Source organism: Eulemur rufifrons, chromosome 28 (genome assembly GCF_041146395.1).
Source record: "Eulemur rufifrons isolate Redbay chromosome 28, OSU_ERuf_1, whole genome shotgun sequence".
Lineage (NCBI taxonomy): Eukaryota > Metazoa > Chordata > Mammalia > Primates > Lemuridae > Eulemur > Eulemur rufifrons.
In genome coordinates, this window is record NC_091010.1 from 71,660,183 (window position 1) to 71,672,611 (window position 12,429).

Sequence of the window (12,429 nt, forward strand, 5' to 3'; positions counted from 1 at the left end):
ACGCAGATGGGAAAGGACCTGGAAAGAGATCAGAAGGCACAGGAAGGTCTACGGTTATGCAAATTTTATCCTCATTTTAATTAAAATACGTACATATGATTTTTCAAAAATCAAACAACTCCAAATCCCATGCCCCTATTGCTGCTACCCTACGGCAATCCCTGCCCTCTATTTTAGTTTTGTTTTTTGGTACTTACCTCTGTATTTATAAGCCCCACCCTTACCTACTGACGTCCTACCTCAAGTCAATTAATCTCTTCCACATACACCCACCCCCAACACAAACACACATACACTATCCTTCCTCTTATCTTCTCAATAAAGTCATACCCCACTTTCTAGTTAAACCAGCATTCACTGTTTTAATTACCAGGACAACGTGCTGACACTCACAACTGCTCTGAACTCTTATCACATCTCCAGCTCCCCAAGACCCAGCCCAGACATTTCCCCAGACACAGAGCAGGGCAACTGTGGGCTCATCTCCTCTATTTACTTCCTCTCGCGACTGCAGTCTTATACTGCCTATTGCCCAGTGCTGGAAAGCAATAGCCTCATGTATTTTACCCAGTTTCATCATGGATGGTGGGAATGTAAGTCCATTAGTAGTTGCTCTGCCCTGGCCAGAAGTAGAAGTCTAGACTCTCTCCTAGTACCCCTGTTTCTAGAAGGGCATCACCCACTTTCAAGACAGTCTAAATGAGAACTGTTCTCATTTGCCCTTTTCAGAAAATACACCTCAAGTCTTTTGCAGTATAGAAAAGGGTAGTGAGCTGGCTGCAGGTGCTGGGGAAGGGCTGTGTGCACGTAACTACCACAGACTGGGAGCGATCACCCTATTCTCAGCCCCCTTCACTTCCCCACCCTCAGAGGGACCTGGTGCCTTTAATTCTTGAGATTTCAATGGTTTTGAGGCTCAAACTGGCATGTTCCTTGACCTTCCCTCTGAGGCACTTACCTTTCCTGCTAAATCAAAAGACACTTCCACCACTTTCTTTCCAGTTTCCAAAATGTCATCTTTTCTACACTCTAGTCTATCTCATTCTTTTTGTCTATATATATGGATATACATACATGCACACACACACACACGCACACACACACACATAACACTCATTTCGATAGGGTTTCAGGAAAGAATGCACATTCAGTTAATCTTGTTCCAACAAAGGTCATGTTTGAACTGTTTGTTTCAAATACGATAGACTTCAAAATGTTTGAGATTCGACAAAAAGATTCACTGGAAAGGATGAGGTTGACTATATAAGAGAGAAAAGACATACCTAAAGTTTTTCTAAAGCCAGAAGATCAAATTCAAGCCAGAGAAAACATAGTTTTTAATAAGAACAAAAAAAGTATATCACATGTAAATTAATAACTTTGGCCATATTTGAAAAGATTTATTAATATTTATAAATCTAAAGAATCCTAAGGAAAATAATTATCTTCTCCTAAATAGAAATTCAGCAATATGCCATAAAATTATTGAAATCAATATAAAAGAATAGTGAAAAGAAAGTATTCAATTTTCTCCTGCTTAATCATAAAAAGTGGGGCACTATAAAGGGCTTCTCTGTTAGCCTCAAGTATTTGATGCATAAAAATGTCCTATGTATCTACACAACCTGCACTGGACCTGCCAGAGCACAGCACAGTTCCCATAAGAGTTAGTTTGTTTTGACACTTTCTTTACATTCTGTGGGACAGAGACTGTATGCTGTTCAGCATGGGATCCATAGCTTAACGTGGAAAAGTCTGAATTTAATAATTCCAAAACACTGTACAACACTGTATCCTGGGGAAGTAAATAAATCTATATAAACAGAAATTTTGGGTGCTGATTGCATAATTCAAATTTTTGCTTTCTTTCTTTTTTTTTGAAATGGAGTCTCACTCTGTGGCCTGGGCCAGTGTACAGTGGTGTCATCACAGCCCACTGCAACCTCAGACTACTGGGCTCCAGCGATTCTCCTGCCTCAGCCTCCCGACTCGCTGGGACTACAGGCGTGTACTACTCCACCTGGCTAATTTTTCTATTTTTTGTAGAGACAGGATCTCATTCTTTCTCAGGATGGTCTTGAACTCCTGGCCTCAAACAATTCTCCCACCTCAGCCTCCCAGAGTGCAAAGATTACAGGTGTGAGCCAAATTTTTGCATTCTGAACATATCAAAAACACTATCACATACAAAAATGACCTAAAGCACAGTTTTGCTGTCTACACATTTCTCCATAAAAATGGAAGTCTGCAAAAAATCATAAATTATGGAAGAGATTTGAGTTGTAATAGCTTATCAACAATATACTACATAAAAAAATGAGTATATCACCTTGATCTAAAAATTTTAGAACTACATTATGAAACCTAGGCTGTTAGTTTCTGTACTTGCTACAAATGATTTTGGTTTTATCCAAAGTGGGTTATGTGTCCAAACCTAACAAATATTAAATTACAAATTTCCTCCATTAAAAACCCTAATATTTTACACTTCTAATAGAAGACAGCCTATAAATATATAAAGCTAAAATTTCAAACTGTAAAAAATTCTTTATTCACAGAAAGGAAAAACTCTTTCATAAGGAAGAATGTCATTTGCAAGCAATAGGGAGTAATAATTATTAGTGACTATTCATTTCTGCAGGGACATAAAGAACTAGAAGGTTAAAAGGTTTTGTTTTCTTTTTTACATCTTGTCATGTAAAATTATGATTAAATATAACATAAATGTCTCCCTATTCAGCAAAGATAAACAAGTATTCTCATAAAAATATAGCTAAGAGTTGAAAATATTTGATGTTAGACAACACTACTAATTTTGCATAATTTTGCACTCCACATTGTTGGGCCAACAAAGTTTTTTACCAGTGATCTAAATCAATACTGCAATTGGAAGTTTATGGAATTATAAACATAATACATTGTATTTTTGTGATAACTTTCTAGTTTGTATTGATCAATGACGGTCATTTCTAATGACTTTTCCTAAAATGTTTTTGAATGCTTAAAATTAACTCTATTACTATCAAAGAAAATTACTCTCAGCTGTCTATAGCAATTCATATCAAAAGCACACCTAATTTTGTTTAATGGACATTAAAGAAAATAGGAAAAGTGCCCAGTTCTATTAAAAGTGCATATTCCCTTTAGTGGGAAGTGCTGTAAAATTTTACTTATTTCAAAAATTAACCTAGAATCATTCATCCAATGTTTTTGAGCACCTACTATTTGCTAAGCACTGCTCTAGGTACTCAGGATATAGTGGTGAATGATTCAGAAAGGTTCCTATACTTATATGGCTTACTGTTAACATTTGAGGGTATTGGGGGAACAGACAATAAATGTGAAAACAAAAGGATGATTTCAGATAGTGACAAGTCCTGTGAAAAAAAGAAAAGAAAAGGAAAAAATCAGCAGGCAATGGGGAGGGCCACTTTAGATTGGGTGGTCAAGGTTGCTATGGTGGTCATCAGTGTTGTTCACTAAATACTTCTAGTTGTCCTAAGCACCAGCAGTATTGCACTTGTAAAGGAAAATAAAAATCTCAGGACCCTCCAACTCCCTATGCCAAAGGGAAGGTCAAGCCCAGATGCTGAGTCATGCAACACCCTCTTGCAAATGAACAGCTGTTACTAACACTATGGCCAGATTGCCACAGAAAGGTAAAAATAGGCTTCAGGCATCTACAGGGACAGTTCCCACAGATCATTCATAAGAACACTGTTTGCTGGCCTCCCATCAATGAGGACATTCAAATTGTAACTTCCAGGTCTGCAGGCTAAGTCTAGCTCCTAAAACTAAAGGCCACTTTGATTCCACACTAATAATGTGGATTACAAGTTTATCTTCCCAAGTGCAGAACAGAGACAAGACCATTCTTTCTTCCAGCTACCCAGGGACATCTGTATAACCGATTCTTCCTTTACTCCCTTTTCTCTTCAAACATTTTCCTTAACCCTGTGTAAAATGCAGATTTCCTGGCAGTAACTAAAATCTCACAAGAATGTAACCATTTGCATCACGGCCCACCCTCTCCCCTTTTCTCTTTCTATATGCCCTCACTCTTTAAATACTGAGTTTCCAAATCCCTCTTCAGATAGCACAGGTCACAGATGCTTCTGTGGTTTGTCCTTGAACTTTGGCTTCGTAATCCTCCACTGACTGAGATCTTTGCCTGGCCACCTATTTGGGTTGTCACACTTCCCCATAGCCCTAAAAAAGTGATTTATGACACTTGGCATTTGAAGATTCAAGAATCTTACTCTGATTTGCTACACTTTTTCTATACACCACAGGCAATGGCAATGCCCCGATGGTGGCTGCTGTCAGCCTCCTACCAGAAGGAGGACCATTCGAGGCAGAGCTCCCACTAACCCATGATGGATGGGTAGTATGAGCAAGACCTGTTGTTTTGAACCACTGAGGTTTGAGGTTGCTTCTTTCACAGCACAACCTAACCAATCCTGCCTATCATAGAAAGTTAAGGAGATCATAAATGAAGTAAAACTTAAATGATGAAAAAGAGCTAGGCACACCAAGGGGAAAACACATGCAAAGACATAACTGAGAAAGGACAGTGGCGGGAGTGTGGTGAATAAGGATAATCGTATGAAGGAGGTGGAGAGCTGTACTCAGATCAGGCCACGCAGGATTGAAAGCAGACTGTGGGCGGCTTGGGCTCAATACCATTTCCATAGGCGAGCAAGGTGGGGATTCTAAGCTGGAGTGGGTGGGATGGGCATGGGGGGGCTTTTAAGGGAAAAGCTACCTAACGAATCATGAACAGGTAAAAAGTCCATTTCTACCACCAAATTCCAGATGACTGGTCTCAGGCTCAGACAAGAGACCAAACTGTACCTTTCTGGAGAAATTAAATGATCCCAGAGAAAGAACCTTCAGACACTGACATCTGAAGAAACCTAAAGAAACAGCCATCTGACCACCTGACATCCCAACAGTAAAACCCACACAAAGAATATCCAATTAGCTTCCCAATGTCTCACTCATAAATACAGACAGACAGCCAGGAATCACCAGACATTTGAGACCGGCTTCTCCACAAAAGAGTGAAAGAGGTCACATGGAGCAAACAGAAAATACATATAATTGATATCATAGAAGAGTAAGAAATGGAATCGCACCTATAAACCACAAATAGGATACTCTAAATAGAAATATTCAAAAAACTTTAAAATATGATAAACAAATTCAATTAAAGGGTTAGAAAATAAAGTTGAGGCAATCTTGCACAAAGTAGAAACAAAAGACAAGAAATGCACAAATAGGAGATAAGAGAAAAAAACTTTGTGATACAATATCTGAATAACAAGAGTTACAGAATGAAAACAGAGGGGAAAAATCATTCAAGAAAAGTACCTACCAATGAAAATTGTCATCTGCAAATGGACAAAGACCATGAAATGCCCAGCATATGAATGGAAGGAAGCGCAAAGCACATCCACCTGGAAAGTCAGACACTGGTGGTAAGAAGAGGAGATGAAAGGCTCCCCAGGGTAGGTGACAGGAGAGGTCATAAAACAAACTGGTATCAGATTTCTCAGTAGCAACTGTGGAAGCTAGAAAATCATGGGTGAATGCCTTCAAAATTCAAAAAAAAAAAAAAAAAAAAAAGAAGTGGAAGATGAAGATGTGACTCAATTGCTACAATAACAGGATAGAACTTTAACACATGAGAAGTTGCTTCTTATGAATGAGCAAAGAAAGTGGTTTCTTCAAATAGAATCTACTCCTGGTGAAGATACAGTGAACATCATTTAAATGACAACAAACGATTTAATAAATTTAATTGATAAAGCAGTGGCAGGGTTTGAGAAGACAGACTCCAGGGTTTTTTGTTTTGTTTTGTTTTTGGAGACAGGGTCTTGCGCTCTTGCCTGAGCTAGAGTGCAGTGACATCATCATAGCTCACTGCAACCTCAAACTCCTGGGCTCAAGCCATCCTCCTGCCTTAGCCTCTCAAGTAGCTTAGACTACAGGCACATGCCACCCCCCCAGTTAATTTTTCTACTTTTTACTCTATAAAAAGTAGAGACAGGGTCTTGCTATGTTGCTCAAGCTGGTCTTAAACTCCTGACCTCAAGAGATCCTCCTGCCTGAGCCTTTCCTATGACTCAAAATCCAGAAGCAAAGCAAGTGAAAGGCTGAAAAATGTGACTACCACCACATACACACAAAAACACAAAAAGACCCCACAAAACCTAAAGCAAACAAGCAAAATTAAAACCTTTTATATGTCCAAAGTACACCATAAACAAGGTAAAAATATAAATGACAAATGGGATAGGTAAAAGAAATTTTTACAAATTAAATTATGAATTAAGGGTTAATATTCTTGATATGTTAAAAAAAAAAAAAAAAAAGAAACCTCTAAAATTTCAGAAAAAGCCCCAAAAACCCAATGGAAAAACTGAGCAAAAGATATGGACAAACAGAAAACACAACACAAAAGGTCAAGTTATGGAAAGACAATTTCTCTTAGAGAAGACCAATTTCTAAACTACATCTAATATAGCATTTCTATTTAATACCTATCAGACTCGCAAAACTATAGAAGCCTGGCAATGTACTCTGTCATACAACTGTACAGAAACAAGGATTCTCATACAGCAGTGGTGGGAACAGAAAATGTCTCAATCTTTATGGAGGGGAATGTGGCAATAACCACCAAGATTACATATGCATTTTCTCTTTGACCCAGCAATCCCACTGGCAAAATCAAAAATGATGTACCTACACATTCATGTCTCATAGCAGTCTTTGTAGTAGTAAATCCGCAAGGAACTGGTGGAATGCAGTGCAGGGCATCTACACAGTGGAATGCAAACAAACTAGAATAAAGGGATCATATCATGTCAAAAGGCAACCAAAGAAAAAATATTAATGGATAAAGTGGACTACGTCAAAATTAAAAACTTTTATGTTTCAAAGGACACCATCAAGAAAGTGACAGCCACAGAATGGTCAAAAAGACCTGCAAATCCTACATCTGATAAAAGACTTCTACTCAAAACACATAAAAGGTTTTTACAATTCAATATAAAGACAACCCAACTAAAACATGGACAAAGGATGTGAACAGACATTTATTCAAAGAAGATAAACAAACGGCCAATAAGCACAAGGATGCTCAACATCACTAGTCATTAGAGAAAAGCAAATGAAAATCACAATGAGATGCCACTTTATGACCACCAGGATAGCTATAGTCAGGAAATCCGGACAATAACAAGTGCTGACAAAGATTCAGAGAAACTGGTATTTTCATACATTGCTGGTAGGAATGTAAAATGGTACAGCTGCTTTCAAAAGCAGTTCAGCAGTTCCTCAAAAAGAAAACAGAGTTGCCACATGACCACAGCAATTCCACTTCTACATACATGCCCAAAAGAACTGAAAATATATGTCCACACAGAAACAGGTACATGTATATTCACAGCATTATTATTCATAATAGCCAAAAAGTGGGAAAAACGCAAATGTCCATCAACTGATCAATGGATAAACAAAATGTGTTACACCCAATGGAATATTATTGACACAATGAAACATTATTCAGCCATAAAAAGGAATGAAGTAGTGACACATGCTACAACATGGATGAACCTGGAAAACATTCTAAGTAAAAGAAGCCAGACACAAAAGCCAACATATTTAGATGATTTCACACATATGAAATGTCCAGAATAGAAAATCCAGAGACAGAAAGTGGAACAGTGAATGCCAGGGGCTGGGGTGAGAAGAGAATGGGAGATGACTGATATCGCATCTGCGGTTTCTTTTGGGGACAGTGAAAATGTTCTAAAATCAGATACTAGTAACAGCTACAAAACCTTGTAAATAGACTAGAAACCACAGAATCATATTTATGGAAAAAAGTTACTGGAGCCAATTTACATGTCACTTTGTTCAAGTGGGGAGTCAGCAGAGGATTATTTTTGTAGCTTCTATGTAAAATTATCAATTTACAAAGAATTTTCAATGATTCCTGTTTTTTCCATGTGTTTCCTCTTCCTTTGAGACTTTCCCCCACCCGCTAGGAAAGTTTCCCTCATTACTGTTACTATTAACTTTTAAAAGTGTCTGTTATGGACATTTTTCAAGCATACAAAAGTAGAGAGAATTATATAAGCCTTTTGTGCTACAATAGTTTATTAACATGTGCCATGTATTTTAAATCTAAATTATTTTCCTGAAATTGCCAAGACCCAGGCCACAGCCTGAGGCATGGCTAATCACTCAAACCTGCCAGGATGGTGCTGGGCCAGTCATGTAACGCTTTCAGGCTAACTTTGGGTGAATTCTGGCAAACTATTTCCTTCACTCACAATGACATTTCTCAAACTTTCTCCTTCACTATCTTTGAAGATAGGATGGGCAAGGTAACTAGTGACCATTACATCATCTAAGGAGCAGGGTTCCATAAAAAAGGAAGAGAAAGAAGAGTGAAAACAATGCACGTCATTAGACTGTTTCAGCCTTTGTCCTTTCTCACAATAAAGTGCCATTCTCCTAAGTGATATAATGTCTACTTAAAGTGTAAGGCTTGATAAAGTATAAAATCCATCCCCATATACACCAAAACATACCCAGAATGTAGAATACAGATATTTAAAATGTAAGGTAACTGAATATATTTAGTTATACTTTACTAGTGTGTTGCTCTCCCAAATGTAAACTCTATGTTTAAGATATCACCAGTTCACTGCCTTGAAGCAGTTCTCAGGCCACAGTGCAGGGACGGAGACTCCAAAAGGAGCCTGAGGACTGAGCTGTGGAGACAGAGACCAGAGACTGAAGTGGCCAATTTTCAGTTTAGCCTTTTTTCAGAGAATTCATATTTTTCAAAGGCAATTATTTTCTGTGATTCATACTTCAGATTCTTTTCCTTTCCTGTTATTTACATATTTAGGATAATAGTATGAAATGGTACCTACTTAAGAATACTGACTCACAATAGTATAACCACCTAACATTTTCTACTCTGTTCAAGATCAAATTTTATAAAAATATTCTCTTTAAAATGCAATTCTAACAGCAGCAATTAAGAATATAATTCTTGACTGTATCGGATCATCTGAAACTGAGAAAATTATGTGTATTAAGAAAATTTGACTGAACACACTTTAAAAACACAGAACTTTGTGTGTTCTCCCCTGAGGTAAACTGAGAAGACAGAACACTGACACCACTGGGAATCCAGCCACCTGGGGAAGGACCGTGTCACACAGCGGGAGAAGCTAACAAAGAATGCAGACCAGACTCTGCTGAACACCCTGTCAACAGTACCAGGCCCAGGGAGGCTTTCCTGTCACTTCCTAGATGTCCCTCTTCCTTTAAAACCAATCTGCCACGCACCTTGACTTTTGTGAAACTGGTGGAGAATTATGAACCTATATTACAGAGGAATTAAAGAAACCTGTGGAAATTATCACAACTGCCTAGGTCCTAGGATCACTATGAAGCCTCAAAATGCTTGTGTGAGAAATCCAGTTAGCAAGGAGTGAACACAGATATTGTCCAGTAGTGGCTGAAGCCACAGTAAGTCTTACAGCTCAAGGACTTCTTCCCAGGGCAAAGGAAGTAAGTCATAATCTTCTAGAACTCAGCTGAAAGACTTTGAATCTCCTCCTCTGGATGGCCATCCCCACTGAACAACCTGTAGGTGGAAATGCCACCCCTAACCTGAAGGAACAGGAAGAATCATCTGAAACCCAGATAAAGGCCAGGGAAAAGAGGAGGCTAGCCAGAGAGCAGGGCACAGCCCGGAAAACTTTCTCAGGTTGTCTCACCACGGAGTGCAGATGTGACCCCAAGACGGTTGGTCCGACTGCCCTAGGGAAAGGCTTCCAAGCTTTTCTGATTTTCCTACAGGATTATGAGAAATCCAGAGCACTGAGGGCAGAAGGGGCAGGAATGCCATGCTGCTGCTTTTCAGTCCAGTTACTGGAATGCCCAGACATTCAAACTGGACGTCAGCCTATCTCCTGAATATTACCTACCTCAAGATATGGTACATATTCACCTGTGATTATAGCTATATCTAAGCCCATCGGGGGACATCAGCCAATGGGACCTTTGATATCCATCTTACCTAGCAACACGGTAGCATTTCTGAGGAACCTGAAAAGACTTAAGGCTTTCTTCTAGGATGCATTTATTTTTCAGGTTGTGTTTTTTTCCCCCAGATTGTTTTAATTATCATCTTTTTCCCCCCAGGAAACTTAATTGATCTGATTCTTGAAAGAGAATTTCTGAGATTTAGAGCTAAAGGGCCCAGGGTACACCATTTTCTATAATCTATTCCAAAAAGAAATATTTAAAAAGAAAGCATGAATACCACTTAGAAAAATAAAAAATTTGAAATGTGAAACATTTAAAAAAGTGTAACTTTTAAAACTTAGAGCTTAGATCCATCCCCAGAGATTCTGGTTTAATGTTTTTTTTAAAATTTAAAAAGCAATTTAGATGCTCACTCATGATTGAGAACCAGCATGCTTAATATTGTTTCTTCCTAATGTGACTTGTGTAGCACCGTCACCTAAAATCCCAAATAATTCATTTAAAACAATATGGTACAAATACTACTGTAACTAAGGCTTACAATAGTACATTTTTCATCAGCATTTGTCTAAAACTGCAGGTGAACCAAGAGAAAGTCCAACTTTATATTAGACTGCTGGTCGTTTGGCTTTTAAGTCACTTGAAAGTAACTGGGACTAAAACTAGTTTTATTTGAATAGTCCTTCAAAAAAAACTTTCAAATGATTCAAATGGCAGTTTCTTGCCTGAAACAAACCAACATGAATATTAATCACAAGTAAGAGGCTTCTTAAGATTGTGTAGACTGGGCGCGGTGGCTCACGCCTGTAATCCTAGCACTCTGGGAGGCCGAGGCGGGTGGATCGCTCGAGGTCAGGAGTTCGAGACCAGCCTGAGCAAGAGCGAGACCCCGTCTCTACTAAAAATAGAAAGAAATTATATGGACAACTAAAATATATATATATAGAAAAAATGAGCCGGGCATGGTGGCACATGCCTGTAGTCCCAGCTACTTGGGAGGCTGAGGCAGTAGGATCGCTTAAGCCCAGGAGTTTGAGGTTGCTGTGAGCTACACTGACGCCACGGCACTCACTCTAGCCCGGGCAACAGAGTGAGACTCTGTCTCAAAAAAAAAAAAAAAAAAGATTGTGTAGAACATATATGTGAAGAGTGGTAAATAAGTAGGTATTTCAAAAGAAACGTTTCAGGTATGTTGATATTAAATGATATTAAACTTGATATTTCCAAACATATAAGAGAAATGATAAATTGTAAGTACAGTAGAAAAAAATTACTTTAGACTTTATATTGTCTATAATTTAAAAAGATAACATCTCTAATGGTAAATACACCTCCTCCCAAAACCTATTAAATTTGCCATCAATGGAAATCCCAAATAAATTATTCTTATTTTTTGACCAGGCAGTTAAAATAAGCATATTTTATATTAATTGGGGAAGGGCCCCATGTCAAAATTCAATTCAAAATTAAGGACTTGCTCTCTCAAACAGCATTTTTCAGATGCACTTTTGAGACAGAAAAACAAACAATAAGCAGGTAAATCAAGAATCTACAAAAAGAGAAAACTAAAAAATTCATAATAGCTTCCCAGTTGAGAGAGCTTCTCTATACTTAGCCTTCCTTAAAAAAATTTTTTTTCTAAAATCTTTCCAAAGCTATCAAATATGAGAAAATCATATTTAATAACCCACTGGAACATTACTGTGGATGGCTGTCAGGATGATCTGGATCTGTGGATGCTATAACTTACTCCATCTGTTACTCTCTTCACCACATGCTTCTCATGAAATGGTATTTTATTTTAGATGACAGTGCACACCTAATGGAATTCTGAAGCCTTAGCATTTACCACAGCTTTCAAGAAATTAGCTATTTCAATGTAAATTGAACTTATCCAGGAGAAGGTATGTTAAAAGATTCCTCAAGACAATGACTTCCCCTTTCAAGACAAGAATGCTTTAATGTTGGAGTTAATTCAAGTGTTTTCAAACATTTTTCTCCATTACATAAGTATTAAAATAAAGATCATAGGTCTCCCCGCCTCCACTGCTCCTGCCTCAAGTTATCTTTATAACGTGAGCTACCATAGTGACAGCAAGAAAGTGAGCCAATTATCCACACTTGTTCTTAGATTGCCAGCTATCATCACCAGTGAAATTGGAATTAACCAGAACTTTATATATGGAATGTTTTGATTACCAGGAGTTTCCTAATATCCTGCCTTTCCACCTCCTGCTTTTGTAGGTAGAATGAGCATAGTTTTTATATTCTGTTAATATTACATACTTTTGGAGACTTATAAAGGTACATTGGGAACATGAAGGCATATCAGTACAAAGACTCAAGAGGTTG

General features: G+C 38.0%; 1 long non-coding RNA gene and 1 pseudogene across 1 annotated transcript in view; both read right to left on the bottom strand.

Annotated features, from left to right (window-relative positions):
- LOC138376170 (programmed cell death protein 1-like) overlaps positions 1–12,429 on the bottom strand; it is a 221,197-nt pseudogene that overhangs the window by 174,368 nt on the left and 34,400 nt on the right.
- Positions 1–12,429, bottom strand: part of LOC138376254 (uncharacterized) — a 79,973-nt gene that overhangs the window by 66,519 nt on the left and 1,025 nt on the right. The gene's annotated exons all lie outside the window — the stretch shown is intronic.